Source organism: Solanum stenotomum, chromosome 4, assembly GCF_019186545.1.
Source record: "Solanum stenotomum isolate F172 chromosome 4, ASM1918654v1, whole genome shotgun sequence".
NCBI lineage: Eukaryota > Viridiplantae > Streptophyta > Magnoliopsida > Solanales > Solanaceae > Solanum > Solanum stenotomum.
The window spans coordinates 35,638,505-35,664,218 of record NC_064285.1 but is presented as its reverse complement, the minus strand read 5'-3'; the positions used below and the strand labels follow the sequence as shown (position 1 = coordinate 35,664,218).

Sequence of the window (25,714 nt, the reverse complement as noted above, 5' to 3'; positions counted from 1 at the left end):
GTGAATTTTGGTTAAGGTCCGTAGCTTTCCTTGGTCATATTGTGTCAAGCAAGGGTATTGAGTTAGATCCTAAGAAGACGAATGCGGTCAACAGTTGGCCTAGACCTATAACCCCTTCAGATATTAGAAGCTTTTTGGGTTTGGCTAGTTATTATAGAATGTTTGTTGAAGATTTCTCTTCAATTGCCTATCCTTTGACAGCCTTAACTCAAATAAAGGCTAAGTTCATATTGTCAAAAGCGCGTGGGAAACGTTTCCAAGAGTTGAAAGATAGACTTACTTTCGCTCCGGTGTTGACCCTACCAGAAGGAACAAATGGTTTTGTGGTTTATTGTGATGCATCAATAATTGGGCTACGGTGTGTTCTAATGCAAAATGAGAAAGTTATTGCCTATGCCTCAAGGTAACTTAAAGTCCATGAGAGGAATTATCCTACTCACGACCTTGAGTTAGCGGCGGTCGTATTTTCTCTAAAGATTTGGAGACACTATTTGTATGGAGTCCATGTTGATGTTTTCACCGACCATAATAGCTTACAATATGTGTTTACCCAAAAGGACTTGAATCTTCACCAGAGAAGGAGGCTAGAATTATTGAAGGACTATGATATGAGTGTCCTCTATCATCCCGGTAAGGTGAATATAGTAGCAGATGCTCTTAGTCGACTATCGATGGGTAGTGTTGCAAATTTTGGCGATGATAGAAAAGAGTTAGCTCGGGATGTCCATTGATTGGCCCGATTGGGTGTTCGATTAGTAGACTCTGTCAAGGGTGGCGTTATGGTTCATAAAGGGTCAGAATCGTCTTTTCCAGTTTAATTAAATTGAAGTGGTGTCATTTTACCCAAGTCTAGAACACCTATATAAGTATTTTTAACCCCTAAATTCACTCATTCAAGTCATTCTCTCAAATACTAAAAAAAAACCCAAAACTCCTCTCAAATATTCTCTCTGTAGAAGTTGAAAGTAGAAGGAAGAAATTGAAGCTAGGGTCAAGTAAAGTCTCCAATCTTCAAGCTTTTTTGGGCTTTGTAACTAAGGTACGATGGATTTTCATCCATTGGAGCCTTCCTCCCATGGAGTCCCCTAGAATTCCACAATTTGAAGAACATTTTCCCCAAATCTAGTTAGGGTTTCTTCCAATGTTGTGGGTTATGTTGAATGTTGATTCAATTGAGTGGATTATGATTGTTTATTATTGTATTAATAAGATTACATGTTTTTAGGATGAAATTACATGTACCTATGCCTATTTCATGATTCTAACCTACAATTGATATAATTGGGTTGATGCCATGAAGAGAAACTTTATGGGTTTAAGCTTATCCTTATAGGATTGATAACTTATGATATAAATTGATTAAGAATAAAGAATAGACGATGATTATGAGATGTAGATGCTTTGAGAGTAAATCTTATGATATGAATTGTTAGTAATTGATGTTGGTGTGGTGGAAGAGATACTTCCCACATGAATTGCTTAATTATGAATGTATGAATGTGAAAGGATTTCTCACATGAATGATTCTAGGTTGAAAGGATTGCTCACCTAAAATGAATATAGACTAAAAGATTATGTAATTGATGAGGCTAGAGGCGACTACCCTTGACCTCCATATGAGAAGGATATGAGGTGATTTCTCATACTTGTTAGAATTGAACAAGAGGCGATTCCCCATGTTCCTATTATTATGAATGGACATGGAGGCGATTACCTGTGTCATATGATGTGATTGTGGAGGCGAATACCCATGATCTTAAAGTAAGTAAGGCAAGAGGCAAATACCCATTAGCCTTTGTAAGTTAGGAAAAGAGGCGGATCCCCGTGTCATTAAAAGTAAGTATGAATAATGTGAACTATGTTATGAAGAATGTATAGCTTGGATTGTTGCTTGAGATCATGACTAGAGGCGAATGATCCAAGTCTTGACTAAGAATAAGTAAGGTTGCTTGAGAAGTGTTCCTTGCTTAATATGATGATAATTTATGTGCATTGATTATGGTTATGGTTTATATTGACTAATCATTATGTTTATGTTGTTTATGCTAGCTATCATATTTAGTACATCTTTGTACTAACGCATACTCTTACCTACATTTCTTATAAAAAATTAGGGTCTGACGACATTGATTCTCACACTCGTGGCTAGGTTCATTGTTGATCAAGGAGTAAAGATTTGGTGAGTCCTCATAGCATTCGAGGATTTGACCACCACTTTCCTTTATGTCTTTCTTTTATTTTTGGACTATTGTATGGGCCGTGTCCCAAGATTTATTCATATTGGTTAGATGGTTTGAGACAATTGTGTTAGACTTTCGCTCGTTTTATAAAGACATTTGATTGTTTTGAAATGTTTTAAATTTCTGCACCATTTTCTATTACTTTATGTTATGATATGCTAAGTGTCTTCTATGAGGCCTCACGGGTCTTGTACGCCTTGTTATACCTAGGGGGTACCCCTGAGTCGTGACAGCCGACGTGTATAAGTGAACCACTCAGTTGCTGCCAAATAACTAAAATAAATACACATAGATTATTTTCTTAAAAAGAATTATAATATAGAATAAGGTGAAAGTGAAAACAAATTCATTTTTAAGAAAAAAAAATACTACTCTCTTCTCCTCTTTCTTCTCCATAAAGCCTTAATCTAAGTTTCTAAAATTCATGCTCCTGTCTTCAAATCAAAGGAAAAATTGTTCAAGATATGTGCTGAAATTTCATATACTTGAATGGTTACCGCTTTACAAACAAGAATTTGTGTATTGTTGGTCACATGCTCAAGACAATATGAGAATCACTAGAGGAAACTAATGCTTTGGTTACAAAATTGTTTCAGAGTAGCCTGTAAATATGGAAGGCATGAGAATCAATGAACTTTTCCTTATTTTCTTTAGTTTGAAGTGTATTTGTGTTTTAAATTGTCAAAGACTTAATGGAAAATACATGATGCTTTGTGTATTGTGATTGTCATAGTGAGTAGCAAACTATAATTACGAATTTTCAGATGCCAAACAATAAACATAGAGTACTAAAAATTATCAAGTGAAATGGTGCACTTAAACTGTTTGAAAAATTGTTGAATGAATTTTTTAGAGATTTTTGTCAAGTCAGAGTAGCAATCTGATACCTAATGAAAATGTAAAGAGTCCCTTAAGTGTGTATTAGAGTCGTTGATTGACAGAGTTAAATTGTATTTATTTTTTACAAGTTTTATTCACCCCACCTTGCTTACAATAGATATAAGCAAAAAAAAACTATTTCATTATAGCTTTTTTTAACAATGACAGAAGAACAATTAAATACCACTTACATTTAGCAATGGGCAGCTAATAATGCAAAATAAAGGGGAAATTGTTAAAAAAATTAGAAAGAGAATAAAGTGAGAATTTAATTTAAAAAATGAAGACATATACATACAAAGGATTGATTAAGGATTTAATTGTCTTTTCAGAGTTTTTTCCTGTTGGCCCCCTCGAAACTTACATATGGCGCGCATAAGTTGAGTGTATTTCAACGCATTTTGCCAGGTAGGATTCGAGTGTTCATGTTTTAGATAGTTAAAGTGCCTACTTGTGCACTGACGAAGTTAAATGTCAAAGTTATAATTTGAAGCCAAGGTAAGGGTCCAATGTATGTATTATGCCCATTAGCAATACAAAAATTTAAAATTCATTTTGTATGGGTTAAAACCCTCCACAAGATTTCTATAGTAAAATTTTATTTTTGTAGGAACTCTATTGTATAATTATGAGAATAAGCAAAATTACCCAAAATAACTCTTTCAACCAACCAATTATCTAAAAACAATCTGAAAAAGGATTCATTTAGGATTCATGGTTTGCCCGAATCCAGTGAGAATTTGATTTGAAAAATGGAGATGTATATATAAAAAGGATGCATTTAGGATATAGTTATATGTATGTGTATGGTTCTGTATGTGTATATATTGTATAAGCATGATCTTTAACTTTGCTTCAGCTAACAACTTTAACTGTGCTAGTGCACAAGTAATCACTTAAACAATCCAAAATTTGAACAAATAAACACTCGATTTTACCTTTGACGCGCGTGACTAGCATGAATTTCACACATTTTTCAGGTAGCATTCAAGTGTTTGTTTGTTCAAATTTTGGATAGTTGGAGTTCCTATTTGTGCACCGGCAAAGTTAAAAGTCATAGTTATCAGCTGAAGCCAAGTTAAGAGTCATGCTTATGTATTATAATTTAAAAAATAAATAATAATAATTAAAAGGACCACACCATTTTATTTAAGGCTCAAAGGTGCAATTTATCCTTTCAAAATCTCTAACGGTGTTTTCTGTCCGAGAAACAATTTTACTTCAACCTCTATAACTCTCCAATTCTTCTTGATCATGGAAAATTAGTATAATTTCTTCATTTTCCCCATTCTTTTGATGTTTGTCTTGTTTTTCATGAAAGCTTTAGATATTTTAAAATTTTATTTAGTGGTAGGATCACAATGTCACGAGCATGAACAAGTCACCCGTGAAAATGATACAACCATGTATCTAGTTGGTCAAACGCGGAGCAACTAGATGCTTGAAGATTAGATGTGCTAGAAAATAAGATAAATAGAAATCTCAATAGATGAAGGATTTGGAGTCAACATTCTGCTATCCACACATTCAAGTAAAAGTCAAGATCATTATAAAGTTCATGTTCAAGTTCATCGCAGATTCATGAACAAGCTTTAAAGCCCTTGAATCCAAGATCAAGTTTAAGACAAATTCAAGATCAATCTCAATAGCCCTTGAATTATATATGAAAGGCGAATTCAGAAAAATCATAGAGATTGTAACACTTGCACTTTAAATCAATAAATCAATTGTTGCGATACTATTCCGTTCTTGATTATTGTTTTTTCTATGTGAATTTTACTGTTTACAAATTCGGGCACACCCAGTGGGACAATTTCTACCTCTCATCTCAACTTTTCAAGCATCAAAGAATAACGAGATGACTTCCAAGAAGGTCAACTCTCAATCAACTGCCTTTAAGGCCACTAGCTCCAAATTCTCTAATGAAGTTCAAGGAGTTCTTGGTGTTACCTTTGCAAGTTTTGGGGTTGTTACGAGGAACAAGGCTGCTATACTAGGAAAACCAACACTTCAAGTGTCATCTACATCAACTCATATTTTTGGATCTTTGAATCCAAAAGGATCGAGGTTCTCCACAAATTCTTTAGAAGGACGAAGTAGTATTGCTGAAGAGATCTAGAAGACCTTGGCTCTACTTGAGCAATCTAGTTCCAAGAGCTCTACCACAAAGGAGAACTATGATTTAACCAATGAATCCTCTCCACGCGCATCACATAATGTGAGTCCATTGAATATCAGCTTATGCGACAATCCATGTTATTCTCCCACATCCCCAATGATGATGTAAGCAATGGTAATTGTTTCTTCTTCCTTTGAGGAACAACTTGTAAATCTGACGAAATTTGTTGAAGGATTAACCTGCATGTACAACACCAAGAGTCTCGAATTGACAAATTGATGAATAGGATGGAAGGCCTTTTAGATGGATAAGCTAGTCATGTGCCTAGAAAGGGTGTTGAAGTTCAAGAGATCAAAAATCCTACGAAGCAAGCATCAGTTGTTATTGAGTTGCTAGTTTTTTCTGAAGGAATGATCCCACTCGATCGCTTGAAGGAGTTCATTGAAGGCACAATCAAAGATAACTATGAAGTATCCACCAAGTCTTCTCATATGTATGCCAAGCCACAAACTACGAGAATTGATAACTTCAAATTGCCTGCTGGTTATCAACCTCCCAAATTTCAACAATTTTAGGGTAAAGTTAATCCAAAGCAACATATTGCTCACTTTGTGGAGATATGTAATAATGTTGAAACGTATGGAGACCATCTTATCAAGTAGTTTATCTGCTCTCTAAAATGAAATGCCTTTGATTGGTACATAGATCTCGAGCCGAATTCTATCGATAACTGCAAGCAACTAGAGCATGAGTTTCTCAATCAATTTTATAGCACAAAGCGTATTGTGATCATGGTAGAACTCAAGAATACCCACTAAAGGAAGGATGAACCAGTTATAGATTTCATAAATTGGTGGAGGAACGCGAGCCTAAGTTGCAAGGATAGGCTTAGTGAAGCTTATGCAATAGAAATGTGTATCAAAGGAATGCTATGGGAGCCCTTTACATCTTACAAAGAATAAAACCAAAATCCTTTGAAGATTTAGCTACCCGCACTCATGATATGGAGTTTAGCATGTCCTCTAATAGAAAAGCTATGGTGTTTGTTCATGATCCTCGCAAAGGTAGAGACAAACATGAACCCAAGAGATGGAGCAAATTTGTGCCCATGAATGACAACAAAGAATCCATGAATATTAATATGTCACTTGTGAAGTTCACTATAAAGGAAGGCATGAAGCAAAGTGTGCGAACGACTTTCAAAGATCATTCGAATTAAAAATTGACAATGATGGAGATGCAAGGAAAAGAATACCCCTTCTTGGATTCTGAGATTTTTGATGAGTTGCTCGAGTTAAAGCTCATTGAGTTGCAAGAGATGAAGCGACCGGATGCAGCTGGAAAAATCGATGACCCAAATTATTGCAAATATCACAGACTTGTGAGTCTTCCTCTTGAAAAATGTTTTGTCTTCAAAGATAGAGTGATGTGATTGGTTAACGAAAAGAAAATTGTCCTTGATGATGAGAAGGCTAGTTCTAACCAAATCTCAGTCACATTCAGCTCACTCGATCCGATCCAAATATGTATCTCTAAAAAATATGAAAAAGAGTCATTGGAGAAAGACAAACCTCAAGATGATATAGATGGTGATGAAGGCTAAATTCTTGTGACTCGGCGAAGACACAATAAGTCAAGCTTACGAAAAGAATCATCCAAGTAATCGATTAGAAGGAAGATGGTGAGGAAACTGGAGAAGAACACATTAGTCAAACGCCCAAAGAGAGCAAAGGTAGAAGTGCATCACTACCAAAACCCCGACATCATGTGACTTTAGAGGAGTTCTTACCAAGTTGGTTCTGCGCGATGTCTACTCAAGACAGTGTCGAGGCATCATGTTTCAATGCTGATAAACAAGAAACAATGCAGGTGTCTCCACTGACAAAGAAGGAACACTGAGTGAATCTTCACCAAACGTGTCTCCTAGTGACAAGCCTAGTCTTCAAAAAAATAAAATATTTCGACAAGACTTGAAATAGAAGGAATTTGTAATCATTTAAAATTTATTAAATATAAATTTATAAAATGATTGAGATTATATTAAATTAGTGAATATATTAGTCCAAATAAAATTAGGGATTTATATAATTCGGTTAATTATTTAATTCCAATAAATATGGATTTAATTAAAGTCCAAATTAATTGATTTGGCTACAATGGATGAGCATAGTTTGGTAAGCCCAATTTAATCTCATCCTAGAGGCCCAGTTTGGTGCCACGTGGCAAATGAAGTGGCATGTAAAGTCAAACAAGAAGTCAATAGGATCATGACATGTGTAAATAATGACTAGCCCGCTCAATAAAGCCCATATGCCATGTCACCTAAATCTGATTGGCCGAAGGAAATCTTGTTTGAATCACAACTCCACTATTCTAAAACTATAAATAGGGGTCCTCATAATTCAGAAAAGGAACCGAAAAATTCTAAACAAGAAACTAGAAAAATCTCGGGGTACAAACACCATAAATTTCTCTATAAGCTAAAAGTTGAAGAATTTAAGCGTTAAAGTTCAAGAGCGATCAAGATCAAGACCATTGGATTCAAGAACAAGCTCGAAGCCCTTGAATTCAAGTAAAAGTCAAAATCAAGATAAAGTTCAAGTTCAAGTTCATCGAAGATTGAAGAACAAGCTTTAAAGTCCTTAAATCGAAGATCAATTTCAAGACAAATTTAAGATAAAACTCAAGAGACCTTGAATTATAGCTGAAAAGGCAAATTCAGAGGAATCATAGAGATTGTAACACTCACATTTTAAATTAATAAATACGATTGTTGCGATATTTTTTCATTCTTGATTATTATTTTCTCGATGCGAATTTTATTGTCTACAAGTACATCTTAAAATATTAGTCAAAGTTTATGTAGTTTGACTCTCGATAAGACGATAACTGAAATGTAACAAATTTTAATTAGGAGGGAATATAAACTTTGGTTTTTACTGGCTTCTTTGAGAAAGAAAATAAAATTAAAGAGTTCAATTTGTGTTTTTAATTTCCTTTTTACTTTTGGGAAGTTGGCACTTTTAGTCCTCTAAATATTGACAATTTCAAATCTTATTAAGCATATTTAACTTTTAATTAATTAAATTGTGCAGTTTTGATTCTTATACTTCTGAATTTTCACCTGTTTAACAAATTACATATTATCACATCATTTGAGTGCTCATGTATTATGTTAAATTTGTATTGTTTACTTCATAATTGACGATGATATAGTTTTGAAAATACTTTAAATGCAATTTATTTCATATATAAAGGGATTACAAACACACGTATTTTAACAAATTAAAGATTAAATGCATTTAGCCATATACCAAAAGAACCAAAATTAGAATTTATAGATAACTAAGGAACCAAAAAGAGTTTTAAAAATAATTTTAGGATTATTTATAAATATCTTTTGTATGGTTTTCCTCTCCGCTTGTTCTAAGCTAGACTGAAATTACTCCTCTCCAAAATATTTTCTATACGAACAATTTAGATTCTTTGGAAATGGACTTGTCTTGTATATTTATATTATTAGAATTAGATTTGACTTATATATTTATATTAGATTTAACTTAAATATCTCTAAAATATATTATAAGTAAGGTATTCACGGGTCGGTTTGGGTCGGTTACAAGATAAAATCAAAATCACATCAATTTAATTAGTTTTGTAATTATTAAAATCAAACCAAATCAAATATAATATACGTTTATCGGTTTGGTTGTTATTGGTTTCTATTCAATTTGGTTTGGTTATTCTATTATTAACCACACACAATTTTTTTAAAAAAAACAATTCATTCAAAAAAGGGAAAAAACACAGTAATTCATTCTAAACAAAAAATAGTTTAACGACTGACATTACATAACTTTCTATCACTGAATTTACCATGAATAAAACTTCAAATTCAGTATTTTGATATAGAAGGAAGAGAGAGTGACATTCCTAGTCCCACCAAGAATTGTCATAGATACTCATGTACATGAAACCAATAAGATATATGTTCTCGTCTTAGGCGTTTTTGTTTCCATAAATAAACTATTAATAAATTTTGTTAAAACCATATATAAGATATTTAAAAATATTTATAAAAATATTATTTTATATTTGTATACTAATAATAATATATGTATACAATTTATCGATTCAGTTCAGTTATATAATGTAATTGATTCACTTTTAAGCAATAAGTTCTAACAATTATGATCGTCAATTATTTATTTATTTTCAAAAACACTCCCTCAGTTCCTATTTATATGTCTTCCTTACTAAAACTAGATGTTCCTTAATACTCCCTCTATTCCCACTTACTTGTCAAATATTTTCTAATTTAATTTTTCTTTTTTACTTGTCATTTTTTACAAATCAAGGAAAAGACAATTTTTTTTCTTCCTATTATACCCTCAATTTATTAACATTAAGTTAATGTCTTTGAAAAATGTAGTGAGTAAATATGTTTAAGACTCTATCAATTAGTAAGAGTATAATGGTAAACTCACTATACCATTCACTGCTTTCTTAATAGGTGTGTCAAGTCAAAATTTGACAGTAAAAAGGGATGGAGGGAGTATTTGTCATTTCACAAAATCAATGCATTAACAACACTATTCTTCTTATTTTACCCATTGAAAGTTATTGACCTTGAAAGTATACATTTTTCCAACATAGAAAAACTAAGTAATTAATTCATGTTCATTGGTCAAATTAGTTAATCAAAGTAAATTAATTCATGTTCAATTATTGAAAACTTGACTTCAAAAGAACACTAATTAAGGGTACAATAGTAAACTTACCTAGTTTCTTAAGTGACGTAAAACCTAAAATGTTGACAACTAAATAGAAACGGGGGGGGGGGGGGGGGGGGGGGNGGGGGGAGGACTATGTATCTCATTACACACTCCCTCCATTTTAAAAATGTGAATTGTTGAACCCCTTTTCATAGTTCAAAATAAGTTAATTGTTCAAAGTTCAAGAGAAATGTTTGAAGTTGTTTTCATTTTTGCCCCTCATTTATGTCTTTTATGTAATAATTTCAAGAGAGTTAATTGCTTATATTCATGATTTTACTTTGAGTTATTTTTACTTTCAAGAATAATTTGAGAATAACTAAAAGCGCAAAAATGGAAAATGGTGTTTACTTTATGTCCTAGTTTTTTTTTCTTAATGAGCGTGCATTGCCTTAACAATTAACTTTTGAAATGGAGCGAGTATCAGAAACAAATGACAAAATTTAATGTATATCATTAATGAATGTATTAATTTTGACCACTTTGATGCTAATCATTAATATCACATTATGCATATATATATATATATATATACTAGTCTCTGGGAACGTGCGTTTTGTCCAATGTCAACATATACAATTTTTAAAATAATACAAATAATATTAATAAACATGTAATAATGACTAATTAAAATTTTATAAGTAAAGTACAATAATTTGTAGCTATATAATAATTTTGAATTAATTTGACCTTTTTCTTGTGCAGATTTTATGATATATGTTTCTTCGTGTTTAGATATTTCAACAACAAATAGTTCGAATATGAACATGAGCAACATGATCAGTTATGTTTGCAAATGCTTCGATTCTTAAAGTTTGTAGCTTGTCTTAAGAAATTGTAGCAGTCTTCTTTTATAAAGTCTCATACTCTTCTATATTATTGTCAATTTCATGGCTCAACACGTTTAAAAAAATAAAAATTTTTATGATAGAGATAATTAATTAATAATTAGTGACATCAGAAAAAATTATCAATATTACATATATATAAATCATAGTTGTACATACATGCATCCTTTGTTTAATTCAAGATTATTATATTATATATATAAATCATAGTTGTACATACTATATGCAACAATTCAAGATTATAAATTATAATACATGTGAATTTGACATAATAATTTTAGTAAACCTTTCTAAATATAATCATAATGTATAAAATATAACAAAATCTATCATAGTGTGTAAGTATTCCTAAGAAAAGGAAAAAAAGTTCAAAGGACTAATAATCGTATCTACAGTTTATTTCTTTCATACTTTACATAAAGACTAATGAAGATAATCTGAAGTATGATGCTAGTAGTGGCAGGAGAACATGATAAACAGATAATCTAGTTCATAATGATCTAATATGAATTTAATCAATTATGAATATGATAGGCAGGAATAATTGAAAATAAAAACCTGCATAACAACGAACATGACTACATACATGCATGATGAAATGATAAAAAACTATGAAACTTTAATATTATATATACTTAAAGGTATGGAGATACTTGAATTAAGAAGAATCATATGGAAAAAAATATTTAATGATGACGAATCAGAAGATATATTACACTAACAATGGTATGAAATAGACCTACATGATCTAGACCTCGAGAGAATAGAATTATATGACTTAGAAATAGATTCAGATTAAAATGAACTACGAATATTTACAATATTGGACAAAAGCTATGGAAAATATAAAACTGCTAGAACAATTAATGGAGAATAGTTTAAATATGTACCTAAGAACCCAAGATATGTTATATCTAGAGTACATCATAAATAATATTAAAGAAATAACAAAATTAAAACCTCGAGCAAAAGAATATTATAATAAAATCCTTACTGAAAATTAATATAAGAACGATGAAGTCCGCACCTACGAAAAATGGTATCAGAGCTATGGATGAAGAGAAATATAAGAATCATACTAGTAGAAAGTTAAGAAAAATAAAAAGAAAATTAAACAAATTATATCCAGAATATAAACAACTCAATATCACAAAAACTGATAACGACAAATTAGATCAATTAATAGATAATATATCTAAAATAGAATATAATTATATTCAATATCTAAAGATACAATGAATAACGATAATAACGAATATAGACAAAAACTTACTGAAATAATTATAGCAAAAAGACAAGAATTGAGACATAGGCAAAATAGACTTAACAGTAATGAAGATAATCTGAAGTCTAATCTCAGATTATCTTCCTAAAGACTAATAAAGATAATCTGAAGTCTATACCTTTAAGATAATCTGAAGATAATCTCAGATTATTTTCCGAAAGATTAATGAAGATAGTCTGAGATAATCTGAAGATAATCTCAAACTAATCTATACCTTTAAGATAATCTGAAGATAATCTCAGATTATCTTCCTAAAGACTAACGAAGATAATCTGAAGTCTAAAGCTAGTACAAGTCAGCAGCATGCCTATAAAAATGTGGAGCTAAGTTGATCGGAAGACTTTAAAAATCTAGAGTTAAGAGGTAACGATGGGAAACACCTAAAAACCCATAATGTTTGTTTAAATACACCTGCAGGTACAAGGAAACCAGTTATTGAAAAACAACGAAATGCAAATTTAAATTAGTTATTTGAAAGACCATTTACACAAAAAGCAAAAAACCCATTAACTATAGAACCACAAACCTTGACGTATGCAGATAGTCTACAACATGAGAAAAAGGTATATAACCATATTACAAGGACATACATCGAAAATATATACAAAATACAGAGCTACCTAAACCTCAATCCTAGATCTACCACTACAAAAGATCCAAACCAAGACTATATAACTCAGAAATTACAAGGATACAACAAGCTAATCGCACAACCAAAAACCAATGCTAACCTAGTTAAAACATGTTATAATTATGGATTAATAAGTACTGCATATACCTACGACGGAGAAGAACTAAGCGGTATACCAGAATTATACAAAGCATTTATTATATATAAAAGAGTAACCAAAGGGAATTTATTCTATGTGAAATTCTATACGACAACAGCAGAGATATTACATGAGAAGATAAAATTTTATCTCCTTGATATATTTTAAACCTTATTACTATTGGTACTCCTCCAATGATTATTTCCTTTTCTGTAGTTTCTTCGGTGTTTATTAATGCCTTTGGTAGTTCAGGGCATAATTGTTCAGTAGTTATTATTTCATCTTCTGTTACTAATTCTCTTGTAATATAGTTTTCTTCTTGTCCTGTGTTTAGTAATATTAGATATTTTCGTTGTTCCATTACTCCCGTTATGTAGTAATGATATGGTTTTATTTCTTCTTCTATTGATTTTTGTGGAGTTTTATCTATTCTTCTTGAGGTACTCATTTTTGATGATATTTGGGGTATTTCATAGTTTATTCTTTTTGATGTGCTTAATCTTTCTTTTACTATTTCTAAATCTTCTTCTATATCAATCTCATTATAACTATAATCATTATTATCTATGATGGTAACTATTCTTTCAAAATAATTTTCTATTTTTATTTTATTTTATTTATTTTATTTTTTGCTGTTATTTTATGTTTTGTTGTTAAAACATATAAGTTTTTACATCTAGCTGTAAATATTTTACTTCCTGGGGCTAGTTCTATCCCTGATATTTTCCAATACTAGTGATTTATCTATGTTTCTGTTATTTATTGCTACTGAGTAGTTATCACTTATTATAAATTTAAATTTTTGGTACATGAAGTTGCCTTTTACTTCACTTATTATACTTTTTTCTATGGGTTGTATAATTCTATCATCTGCTAAGTATATTTCTATGGGTGTATCTATTCCTTCTCTAAAACATGCTTTTATTAGTATTTCTGTTCCTCCTAAATGTACATATTTAATTGGATTTTTAGCCTTAATATCTTGTATTTCTTTATTTATTATCCGTTTATTTATTATTGGTATTTTAGCCTTTCATTTGGTGTAGTTGCAATCTATGATATGTTCTCTTTGACTTACTACATAATATTCTTCTTTTAGTCGTTTAAACCAGTTTCTTATTGTTGGTATTTCAAATATTTTTTCTACACTTAGGTCTAATTCTTTTCCTTTTATTTGTTCAAATATACTATTATCAAATATTATTTTTTGTTCTAAAGATTCTTCAACTTGATGTTTTTCTTTAGTTATTATTTGTATATCTGTTTCAGCCATTTATATAGTATTCATTATCTGATTCTGTTACTGAATTATTTTCTATTTCGTTTGTTTCCTTTTTTGATAATTCATATATACTATCATTGCTTTCTAATTCATAATATATATACTCTATTGGTATATATTTTTCATTGTCTACTAGTATTTCTGATATTTGTTTTTTCTTTGGATCTTTAGGTAATTTGCAATCTTTAGCCATGTGTCCTAATTTTTCACAATTATAACAAGTACATTCCATTAGTTTTCTCTTTGGTCTATATGGTCTTTTGGTTTTGTAGTTTTTTATGTAGTAGTTTCTCCTTGGTCTTTTATACTTATATTTTGATTTGTATTTGTTATAGTTTCTTTTTTTTAATTTTTATAATACCTATCCGTACGTACAACTAAATTGGGGTGCTGTTTTATTTTTTTAACATGCTAGGTTTTTTACTAATATCTTTTTCATTTTTATTTCTTCTTTATGTTTTTCACACAGTTCTATAAACCATCGTTGTAAGAATTTCATTCTAACTCCTAAAGTATCTGTTAATCCTGCTTCATTCCAACTTTTTATTACTTTTGAATTAAAAGGTTCCTTCTTATCAGCGCCTCAACTTTGTTTACTCCTCTAAACGACTTTCCTTGCCTACCGGTTTCAACATTAGGATGACATAGTATAGAAATTTTCTCCCTGTTTCCAGTGTGCTAATAAACTAGAAATCATGATTCAAATAATTCTAATACATAATAACTAACATAAATTTATTCAATCATATATATGATATTCAGGAATATATGAAATTAGTTATGCATATTTGTTGAACAATATACTTTTGCCTCTTGCTTATCCATGATAGCTGAAGGTTGTTCCATTATTTATTAAGTATGAATATTTAAAGTATTTGAGAGTGTTTTTTATGAAATCTTGCTTCGTTTATTGAAGGCTTACCTATTATGTTACATGTACATTCCTTTATATAGACAATTCTAATCTTATATTATTCTCTATAATAATGCGCCTATTGTGCTCTTTACGACTTTTTTACATGTCTACTGTACACTTTACGACTTTCTTTACATAATAATGCACATGTGTCTTTCTTCTTTTTATCTTCTTGTCTTCTTCTTCTTATCTTCTTTGTCTTTTTTTTTTTTTTATCTTATCTCTTTGTCTTCTCCTTTATCTACGACTTTCTTTACATAATAATGCACATTTTACCTCATGTGTCTATCTTCTTTTTATCTTTTTGTCTTCTTCTTCTTATCTTCTTCCGTCTCTATCTTATTTGATCATTCCAGCTGGATATCGGGAATCACGTTGTCTTCTCCATTATATTTTGAACATAGATGATCAGGGTATTTGTGTCCAACTAGTTTGCAATATCTGGTTAATAGTTCTGACGAAATAAATCCTGCCTTTAGTGCTCTTGTCGTAGGTTTTTCTTCTGGTTTTAATAATGATAAAATCCATTTCTGGACTTCATCCATATTTGATTTCCTTAGCTCCCTTGAGTTGGCATAAATCATTAATTGGTCTCTGGAATAGTAGCTCCATATAGCATTTCTATTTAAATAATTGTTGGCTAATTCTTGTATTATAGTTGATATACCAATTATTCTTTTATTGACATAAAAATTGGGTATCTCAATTTTCGGTATTTCTGGTTATTCTCCAATATCTTCCGGTATTATCAGTGAGTATCTCTTCGATTGTATTTTCTTTCTCAGTTTGAGTAGCTTTATCTTGATAAGTAATCTGCAATAACATTCTTGTCAGTTTTTATTACTTCAATAGTGAATGTAAAATTTAATTTATTTAATACCAATCTTCTCATTTCTTTTGTAGTTACTGAATCCTCTATTTTTCTTGTTAGCCACCATTTTACTTGTGTGTTATCTGTCTTTATAATAAATTTGTTATATACAGTATATGGTTCAAAAGATAGTAAACATTTATACACTGAATATAATTCTTTCCTATTTATTTCCCATCTTATTTCTGTATTAGTAAATGTTCCTGAATAATATCTACAATGGTGTTCTATTTTTTCTTTTTCGTACCTGTATTTTAAGACTCCTCCATAACTTTTTTCACTGGCGTCTGATTCTACTATATAAGTAATTTTTTTGTTTTCATCCGAAAAATATAGTTTAGGCAGGTTCTTACATAATAGTTTTATTTTTTGTATTTGTGTTTGGTCTTTTTTATCAAACTGATATTCTATATCTTTCTTTAATTTTTGTTGTAATGGTTTTAGATTCTCTGCTAATTTTGGTATGTGCTTTCTAATTCATAATCTATATACTCTATTGGTATATATTTTTTGTTGTCTACTAGTATTTCTGATATTTGTTTTTTCTTTGAATTTTTAGGTAATTTGCAATCTTTAGCCATGTGTCCTAATTTTCCACAATTATAACAAGTACATTCCGTTAGTTTTCTCTTTGGTCTATATGGTAATCTTAATCTTAGATATATGTTACATTTTTCTACATATTATATTATATTTTTGTAAAATAATAATTATCAGAAAATGAGTACCCGACGTTGTGATTGAGAAGTGAAGAATACACAGCTGGAAATTTAAATCTGAAATGTAGAGAAACAAATAAGAATTAGTTAGCATAATAAATTCAAAAAATTGGCTATATATGTATATATATAACAAAATTCTCTCTTCCAACATTAATCCACAAAATTCATGGTTTTTTCTCTCCTTTCTTTCCCATCAAAATGATCCGTCTATATTTGATTATATATATAGATGATTATGGTCTTTAATTATGGCTTTAATTCAATGTTAACTCTTCACATTCTTTATATTTATGTTAACGCTTCACATTCTATATTTTAATAGTAATGATTGACAATTTTAGTAGATGAATGCAATCTTTTATTATGTTTTTAATGAAAAACTAACATTTCAAATTCTTCAACTAATAATTAATATATAATAACTAGTAATATATGATTTTTAGAAAAAGTACTTAGTATATGGGTAAAATGGTATTTCAACTTTACACTATGGAGATTTCCACTTTAGTAATATATATATATATATATATTTAATGATATAGAAAATGAAAATAACTATTCATATTCCAAAGCTGAAGAGAGTCTATGCATTAGAAAACTGAAAATATTTAATCTAATCAGGAAAACTAACTAAATGCTTTGGAAACAAAAAATAATATAAGGTTTAGATAGCTGAAGTTGTATGGTTGCTGGAAAATGGGATTGAGCCATTGAAGAAACATAACTCATAGTAATTAATGAATAAGAAGATAACTTTTGAGTTGGATTAATAATTAATTAATATATATAATTTATAATATTTTTAGATAGTGTAGGGGGTAAAATGATATTTCAACTTTATACCTTGGAGCTTCCCACTTTTAGTAATGTATGATGATAATTTATGTACACTTTTTCAACAAACAAGTTTAACATCTATATTGACTAATAAATGTTTTTCATTAGGATTGACTCATCATTAAATTAAATTACCCCAATAAAAGAACTTAGAAATTCAAAAAATAAGACCATTTATTTTAGAGGAAAATCTAATTAATGGCCAATTGACCATTTTGGGAAAAGTCTAAAAAAAAATAGATAGTATTCAATATTTATTACCCATACATTAATGATTTTTTTGACCCTTTTTAAATTTTAGTTCTATAAATTGATCTCTTAAATTTAAAGGAAACCACACCACCATTTTCATTACCCCTTTTCACTTCGCTTCGCTGATATGTGATAACAACCGCCGGCGCATCACCAAATATAACCTCCCAGCTCCACCATCAACCAGTCGTAAGCTTGATCAAGTTTCATCTGAACAAGCTTCTTCATCCCTTATCAAAAAGCGAAAGAGAACTGCGACATTGAAAAGGATACAACCATGTATCTAGGTGGTCAAACGGGGAGCACATCTCATCTTCAGGCGTGGCAAATAATCAATTACATAATTTCAAAAATAAAAAATCTCTGCTATTTTGAAAAGAGATTATGTTTGTCGTTATTTGGAATTGAAAGATATGATAAAGTTGTTGGGAGAGTTCACACATATGACTCTGAAAAAAAATATAGAAGAAACATGTCTACAAATACAATTTTCATTTTCTTGTCTACTCCTGCAGATTTGGTAATATTTACATGTGTCAGGATAATGCTAAAAAATCCATGTTGATGAATTTATTCAAAAAAATTTTAATTCATTAAGAATGTTGCCTGCACTTGCTTCAAATGTATATATATTCTTGTGATATAAGAGTTTTACAAGTTTCTCAAAATGGTTGTTCTGATTGATGATCAGTTGTATAAGTTTTGTCTGAGTGGTTTATGATCTGTAGTAGAGTCTGATGGGATTCCTTCTCATTTTCCACGATGATTGAGTTCTTTTTGCAATTACTCTACTACAAAAAACTGAATCATCATGGCAAAATGAGAAGAGGCCCTATCAGAATCTACTGCAAGCCATAAACCACTTTGGCAAAACCTATACAACTCATCATCAATCCAATAGTTGTTTTGAGAAGTTTGCAAAACTCTGATACCATAGGAATATATGGATTCAAAGCTGGTGCAGGTAAGGTTCTTAACAAATTGAAATTTTTTTGAATAAATTTATCAATAATTAATTTTTTAGCATTATCTAGACACATATAAAGAGTTACTAAATCTGTAGGAGTAGTCAAAGAAATGAAAAATCGTATGTGTTGACATGCTTCTTCACTATTTTCCTTCGGAGTCATATGTGTGAACTCCCAACAACATTTCGAACAAAACTGGGGGTGTCAGAATGAGCCCAACTATAGACAACATGTCCAACCCCTCCAGAATTTTATGGGTTGGGCTCAATGTCAACCCATCCAAGCATTAACCCATTTTAAAAGAATCTTCAATTGAATCCAATTTAATCTCCAATTTCAACCCGTTATAAGACTTTTTATTTGCATTGATTTAATATATATTCCCTTATTGAAGGTATGAATTACAATCTATTTTATAATTGTAATGACCGGTCCCCATCGTTATAGAAAAGCCAATGGGGAAAGTTTTTGGGCTGGAAAACATTTTAGTAGTAGCTTTAAAGTTCCTAGCCTAGTTCAGATTTTAACAAAATCGGAGTCAGTGACATTTAGAGAAATCTGGTAATGCATGGGGGATCAAATTATGAAATTGATCACATGAGTAGATAGCAAAGACGTTAATGAACCCGTACGACTTTACGAAATTGAATTTGGGTGAGTAGAACTCCCCAAACTGACCTTAGCGTGAACGGGTAGTTCCTGAATGTCATGAGTTGAAGGTGTGTTGTGAAATGGGGGTTTGAAACTATAATTTCGACGTTCTGTCTCCGTGCAAGTCGTCAGGACAAGATTTATCCCGCCAGGGTAGGGCCGCTGTGGTGGGACAGGGTCCGCTGTAGCAGGCCAGTCGCGACTTAAGTTGGGATTAAACCCCAAAAATGTTATTATTCTGCAATTTTCGTTCTTGTGTCACAACCCAAGCCGTCGTGATTGGCACCCACACTAACCCTCCGGTGGGAGAACCACTACTATAACTCAAAATAAGCAACTAAACAAAAAACTAAAGCATTTAAGGATAAGAAAACATGAATAATAGCTAAAACTGAAGTTTCCATAAACTTCCAAAAGACCTAACAACTAAACAATGCGGAAATACGCCTAGAACCTGAAAGTCATTGTACCAAAACATCTAAAGTTCAACCATAAGTCTAAACAAGAAGGGGTACAACCCCATACTAAACATAAGAAATTATAATGCAATAGTCTAAAGTCCGAAATAGTGGACATAGACTAAAGAGAACGCATGGCAGCCCGGAAGAATTGACTCACCCTTGAATTCGAACGATCACTGATCTTCTAAGCAAGGTCTGTCAATAGCCGCTGAAAGATGCCCTGTACTCAAGAAAAATAAGAGCAAGTGCAGTATCAGTACACAACCACAGTGTACAGGTAGGATCACGCGGCTATCCCACTAAGTGTAACATAAGCAAGTCAATACAACATTATAAACATGCAAAATACCGAACATATACAATATCGATTATTACATACTCAACAATATACATTTATAACAAGTCATTGGTCCTCTCATGGAACCCAAATAGTTAGCATATCGAAACATGGTACCCGATCCAATGTTTATGCCGAAACGTGGCAATCGATCCCATAATTATGCCGAAATGTGGCAACCGATCCCAATTAGTATACTGGAATACGGTATCCGATCCAATCAACACACCACAATCACAATCACAAGTACATTCTCAATAATCATACAATAAAGAAGTGATTCATGGCATATAGTTGTTCATCTATCTCATTTACAACAAGTGTGATCAATAATGCAACATTCACATACATACATGTATCATAATGAAGCAAGAACAAACATACAATACACAATCATAGATTTACAACCATCAACTACCTCGAAACAAGCTTGAAACCCTAAGAAACGTGATCCTTCCCTTTCCATATTCGTTCTGCTTGTTCTTGGTCTACAAACAATCATAATAACACGAGAATAAATAAACAATCACTAATTACCCAGATTACTAACAATTCTATGAACCCTAGATCATACCAGTGATCTCAAGTATCCAAAATAGGGTTGTTTCCACCATAGATTCTAGATCAAAACCCTCCCCAATCGATAATTACCTAATAAATTATGTTCTATTGATCGAATGGGTAGACTTTCGGAGCTGTTTTCCGCAATGTTTTAGTAACGAATGGGTAGACTTTCGGAGTTTATGGGAACTCCAGTTTAATTATACATTTAAACATGCTTCCATATCTTTAAATGTTTAGTTCTTGGGTGAGCTGATTATTATTAATGGTTCTCCCACCGGAGGGTTAGTGTGGGTGTCAATCACGACGGTTTGGATCGTGACAATAACTTTTAGGATTTATATATCCATTTTGTAACTATTTATTTTAATTTGCTTGAGTTGACATTCAAATTGTGGTTATAAAAGGTATATAACAATATGTTAAAATTATTGAGATTAAGCGGGTCAAATTGTTCGAATCATGACTCAACCCAATTTTTAACCTATTTGAGTCCAAAGTAAATTTAAGTGGGTCATGACCCATCCGATTTCTATTTCAACCCATTTTAATATCCTCAATTTCAACCCAACCAGCCCATTTGACACTTCTAAACTTAACCAAGCCCAAACTAAAATACTATTGTTTTTTAAAAAAACTAAAACCAAACAAAACCAAATCCAAATATAATTGGTTTGGTTCAGTTTTTCGGTTTTGATTGATTTTTCTCCAAACTAGGAACACCCTTATTTATAAGGAACCCTTGGGTTCTTGGTCGATCAAACGGTCATTTATATGACATAATACATAAATGTGATACTTAACTTGGCTTCAATGAGCAACTATAGCCTTCAACTTTGTTAGTGCACAAGTAGGCACTTTAACTATTCAAAACATGAACAAATAAACACTCAGATATAGTAAGTCACATGAGTGATATACAAACGCTCCTACATAGATTAGTGAGCCTATGTGGAATCCTACGTGTATTATTGTAACTCCTTGGTATTAGAAGAGCTAAAATTAGAAAGAACTAATTTGGAAAGAGCTAATTTGAGATTTGTTGAAGTTAAGCTTAAGTTGTGAGTTTAGGATCAACTTCAAACGACCATAACTTTTAGTACAAGATGAGCAAGGTGGCCCATAAGATATCAAATGAAAGGTCTTTGAATCCTCCTCCAACCGCCACCGAGTTTGCTAAATTTTTGAGTTTGGATGAGGGATTTATGCCTGTTTGAGGTCAGCCTGTCCAGTTAAGGAAAGTTATCCGAATTAATAAGGGGTATTTTGGTCTTTTCCTTACCCCATCAGCTTAAAACGTTTTTAATAATATTTTTGGGGTCAAATCTGATTTGGGTCAGTTTTCACAATCCTAAATACGCTTAGGGTTTTGAGAAGAGTTCGAGAGGAGAAAAAATGAAAGGTTCAAGGCATTAGTCAAGATTCATGAGATTTGTCTAGGAATTTCGCCAAATTAAGGTATGTAAGCTTCCAGAGTGATGGGTTCGTTCACTCACTTGCCAATCATGATTTGCATATTTGAATTCATCCTTAAAGATCGAGAAACATAACTTCTTGATGAGTGTTCTTGAAGTGTTGTTCCTCGTTGTCACTCCCCGACCCTACACCCTGGGTGGGACTGGCACTCGAGAACCATTGTTGGCCTCAAGCGAACCCTTGGCCTGGCTAGACTCTCAGCGGAAGACTTTAAGCATTAATAAAATAAGTCAAATGCAACTCTACTCAACTGTCTCAAAATACCTTAGAATGTTTTAGAAATAAACATTCAACTAGCCAAAGTGGCATACCAAGTCTTATAACAAAACAACCGAAATGAAAAGACTAAAGAACTATAGTTATCTGTCTATGAAGCCTCTAAAACTATGAGGGATGTCGGGACAAGACCCTCAAGCATCCTAACAACTGAAAATGCTAAAAACAATGTAAAAAAGGATCCTCTGAAAAGCAAAGAGGCTCATCAACTGACTCTGAGTGCTCAACTGGATCAACACAGCACGGGATGCTAAACCTGGTTACCTATATCTACATCATAAAATGATGCAGGCCAAATAGCGTAAGTACAGTGAATGTAAGAGCATGCGAGGGGAAATCCAAACAACACATAAGCTTGAACTGGAATTTGAAAGAAACACTTACCTCAGCTTTACTCAACTCATGGATACTAGACTCAATGCAGAAATAAACAAGAATAAAGATGCAGTTTCTATAAAACATTTAAACAGTAGGTAAAGAATCAATCAATTGAAAAATACAATAACAACTCAATGTATATATAATAAAGTAATATACTTTTGTGGGAGTTTCTCTAACCGACAACCATCACTGTGAGCTATGTGATGATACAACGTCTCATCCACGTTGCCAGAACTGTCATATAACTTGCCGGGATATAGAATGCCTCAACTAAGTGGATCCACTAGTCTATGCTAAAAAACATTAAGGAATCATCTAAAAAGTATAACCCTTTCTACCCACGTTGGCTACATGGTTTATGGAGACTTGAGTTATTATGAACTGGTCCCCATAACAGTGATCAATACTAATCCCAAAATGTACTCAGCTCATATGTTTAAAGATACAACTCTTACTCTGTGGTTTGAGGTTATTACTCAGAAGCTTATCTCTTAAAAGAGATGGAATTCAAAACTACTCATGAAAAATATTTTGGAAATACGTGTTTCTCTCATCTTAAATGTGAAAACATTTACTCTATGGGAATACATAGTCCCTATATAACATTTTAAAGGAATGCACTCGACTCTACTCTTTCTCAATCTCAATGCTTAAGCCTTAAAACAAGTTAAAAATATTTGTAAAAGACTTCTTAAAATGACTTGAAGAACCCTCAAGACTTGATTCTTAACTCTACCTTGAATTTGAATTATGAATTCAAGGTTTTGATTTGTGAAAGGAAGGATATCGTGATGATTAGGAGTGTTTTTAGATAGTTAAACATGACAAATGACCGAGAATTCCCTGTCTGGGAGCAAGTCCGCGATGCAGAGATGCATTTTAATATTTGGTCACGAAATAAATTTTGAGGCAGTGGGGTCCGCAATGCGGAGAAAGATTCTGTGCATAAGAAGGACAAGTCCGCGATGCGCAGTGGAGTGTCAGATTCAACCGACTTTTTCCTTCTTCATTTTCTAACCCCAATTCGCTTAAATTCGATTATTTTTCTCAATTTCTCTTTAGATTCAGATACCCAGTACATGTTGTCATACCCCCTTTTGCGCACGGCGGCGGATAGGATTTTTCCAATTAAAGTGATGGTATTGATTTAGGGATTATTTTATTTGTTTTTCAGAGCGCCATTTGGAATTGAGTTATGGTGTTTCAAGTCACCTTTTTTTATCCCTAATCGATAGGAAATGACTCTTTAGTTTTTGGTCTGTGAACTAGAAATTCGGGTAAGGAATTCTGTTGACCGAGGGGAAGGCATTACGCATCCCTCGAGTCCCGTGGTTCTAGAACGCTCACTTTTATTGACTTAGACTTATTTTTACTATTTTTTGGATATATTGTGTCTACAGACCATGGTTTGCTTCTTTTTTTTGTTGAATTTTTATTAGTCTGAACCGAGATGCGTAACCGCATTCTTGGTCTTGACATTTAGAGGCATAACTGCATTTTCCTCTCGAGTACCTCACACATAATAATTCTTATTTACATCTCTTGATTTTAATTAAAATATTTATTAGAATAATTTTGTCAAGGTGTGTCACCACATCCTTGAATTCCGTTAAGTATTTCAAAAAAGATGTGTAACCACATTCTTATGTGAAACCATTTTCTTTTCAACATGCCTAAACTCCATCTAATGTTATATGAAAATATTAAGTAGAATCAAATAAAATAAAATAAATCTAAATTTCTAGGATACAATATAAAATTTTGGATTATTTTGTATTCTTTTATTTTTATTTACTCTTAAAGTTAATGTTAAAATTAAGCCTACACATATTATATTTTTTTTTCTTGAAGTTAATGGAAAAATTAGGCATACTCATATTGTACTTTCTTATTAATCCAACAAAACAATGACGAATTGCTAAAATAAATTTCATTCTTTATTTAATAAATAAAACAACAATAATTTTGTGAACCCAATAATTCCTACTTTATCATTATTAGCATCGAAATCAAGAAAAGAACAACATCATGACCCATTCATTTTAAGACATCACAACTAATGAACAAAAATAGATAAACAAAAAATAACCACCAAATAAAGTAACTTTCATTCATTAAAGAGATATAACACTTAACACATTCTTCATTTTAATCAAATTATGAATAAAACAAAAGTGTAAGAAAACTTATCATAATAATTACATCAAATTCCATAAATAAATTAAAGAAATAAGGTAAAGTTGAACCTTAAATTAAGAAATAAGAATCACAAAATCTGGACCAAACCTCGATTAAAACGCTCACAAAGCTTTAGTGTGGATGTGTGCTGTTTTTATACAAAAGTAGAGAAAAAAAAGGAATAAAGAGATGAAAATGTTTGTGGGTATGTTACCGATTGGTTTTTTTTCTTATTTCTGGCTTGTGTGTGTTTGTTTTTCTTTTACTTTTTGTTTGTACTTCTGTACGTTTTGTGTATATTTTTGTTGTTCTCCAGTCTCCCTCGTATGTGTGTATAATATGGTAGTATATAGTGGATTGTGGGTGTGTGTAGTGTCGCGTGTGTATAGGGGTGTTGTGGGGTAGTGGGGTTGAGTGGGAGGAGTAGTGGGTATATGGGTGTTGATAGGTAAAAAATTAAATAGGTATAAATAATTATAAAAACATTAGTCAACTACTCTAAATTAATATGAAAACAAAATCTAATCTAAAGTTATAATAAAAAAGTAATATACGATTATTCATTAAACCTAATAATAGGAGAAAACATATATATATATATATATATATATATATATATATATGTTCAT

General features: G+C 31.5%; 1 protein-coding gene across 2 annotated transcripts in view; it reads left to right on the top strand.

Annotated features, from left to right (window-relative positions):
* LOC125862467 (uncharacterized) overlaps window positions 1–25,714 on the top strand; it is a 1,053,062-nt gene that overhangs the window by 944,004 nt on the left and 83,344 nt on the right. The window contains exon 7 of one of the 2 annotated variants that reach the window (XM_049542550.1): window positions 2,902–2,911. The exons of the other annotated variant lie outside the window; for it this stretch is intronic. The gene's annotated coding sequence lies outside the window, so the exon portion shown is untranslated. Of the gene's footprint in view, window positions 1–2,901; window positions 2,912–25,714 lie in introns of those variants that run through there. 2 annotated transcript variants of the gene reach the window in all.